The following is a 1,900-nucleotide window of genomic DNA, read 5'->3' as shown; positions in this document are numbered from 1 at the left end:
TCCCCTTCTGGCTAGAAACTGTGTCATGACCCACATTCTGCTGCAGCACAGATGTCATACATTGTAAGCCACCTGTGTGAGTTGACAAGGTGAAGCATGTAGTGATTTGGACTCACTGAGCAGTGTTGCCTAATAAGGTCGTATTGGACTGTTGGGTCCTGTGGGTGGAATCTATTTTCCTTCCTCCCATCAGTTCTTCCAGACTCCCTGGTACATGCTATTATTATTGAAAAGTTGAGGGTAATCCTGAGTGTTCCCGTATCACGAGTCACAGACCACTCAGTTCTTGGTCACTAACGGCTTTGCTCCTGGAACCTTTCTAAGAGCAAACCCAGTCAACCCCATTATGAAAGGGCGATTTCAACTCAGGCAGTGGGAACATTCATGCTCATCCAAAGCAGTTACCCACTAAATTAGCACTCAGGACAATGTTCATTTACCTCCCCATACCCAGCAGAACACTGGTGTCAATTGGCAAGACGCCATTGGACATGAGTCTCCTTGTAAAATACAACTGACAGATGTCAGGATGTCACAGGCAGAAAAGCAAAGATTATGTTTTTTTTAAGCTGAGTGCTCTTGAAGAGATCTGAGTTACTTGGAGATCTTGGGAGACATGTGGCTCCCTAAATCTACTCCTCTCCTCTCTGTCAGTAGCAAGCCCCTCCAGGACCATCCTACCCCAGCTGTAGGGGACTCCCTAGCTTCTTTGCAGAGCTCCCTTTACCCATCTCTTCCACTGACTTTCATGCATGAATTCCCATCTGGACAAACTGAAGGGTGCATCTGGTAGTAGTTTCCCACACTCTTCCTCCATTTTAAACTTCTTCAGTAAGGCTTAATGTGTATGACCACCAAAGCCTCGCCAGCACTCCGGATCCTTCATTCGTGACCTTCAGAAAGGCAAAGTAATTATATTGTTCAAGGTTGTACGAATAATCTGCAAAAACAGAGCCACTGATCCCTAATTACTTTGTCTTTATTTCAGCAAACACACACACCAGCTCAGACTGTTCTGGGCACAGTCCCAAGGGCTTTAAAATGATCAATTCATCTAACCTTCTAACAGTTCATGCAATAGTCCTATTGGAACCCAAGGATGCTAAGTCCCAGGCTGGTTTCCTTTCCAACACACCACACGGCTTCTCTTCTACCAGCACCTTTCTGCCTACGGAAGCGGAGGATCAAAGTAGGTGAATAGGGCAGTTATCCCCAGTGTACAGTGCCCACAGAGTGGCTGCGGAATCCAGCGCTCCAGTACCTTCTTTATTAGCAAGTCTAATGGGAGCTGCTCAGCACTCACCAGGATCCCTGAGCCTCTGGCTCTTTCATGACCTCTTCCTACCCAGACGTCCCTCTTTCCTCCCCTCTGTCCATGCCCACCTCTTTTCATCCGGCCTCTCTGTAGGCTCCTTCCGTTCTTCCAACTCCTAAAGAAAGGATGTCTCCAAAGCTTCTCCACTGGCCTCCCCCAGTGCGCCTACTGCCCTCCCCGGACGGTTGCATCTGCGCCCTAAGCCTTCAGCCCTCACTGTCTATGCCAGTGACTTCTGGTGCTTTGTGGTCAGCCCGCTGCTCGTCCACCACTGGGTCCTGTTTCTTTCATCCTGTGGCCCACCACTCATCAAATCCTACTGATTCCAGCCCCCTGAGAGCACTCTAACCTGGTTCCTTCTCTCCCTCTCTGCAATCACTCCCTCTGGTCCTGATGGATCTTCTTGCCTCCAGTCAGCTCCACACTATTTTCTTGAAACTAATCTGATCATTTCATTTCTCGTGTAAGATCATTCAGAGATTCTCTCTACTTCCCAATGAAGAGCAAATTCCTTAGCACAGACTATACATCTTTCAAACCCTTGCCCTGCTTACCACTCTAGACTCACGCCTTGCATTCCCTCTC

At 48.3% G+C, this 1,900-nt stretch overlaps 1 pseudogene; it reads left to right on the top strand.

Annotated features, from left to right (window-relative positions):
- Nucleotides 1–1,900, top strand: part of LOC115296525 — a 13,476-nt pseudogene that overhangs the window by 869 nt on the left and 10,707 nt on the right.

The sequence above is a fragment of the Suricata suricatta genome, chromosome 7 (assembly GCF_006229205.1).
Source record: "Suricata suricatta isolate VVHF042 chromosome 7, meerkat_22Aug2017_6uvM2_HiC, whole genome shotgun sequence".
NCBI classification, from domain to species: domain Eukaryota; kingdom Metazoa; phylum Chordata; class Mammalia; order Carnivora; family Herpestidae; genus Suricata; species Suricata suricatta.
This window is presented reverse-complemented; position numbering and strand designations above follow the sequence as displayed.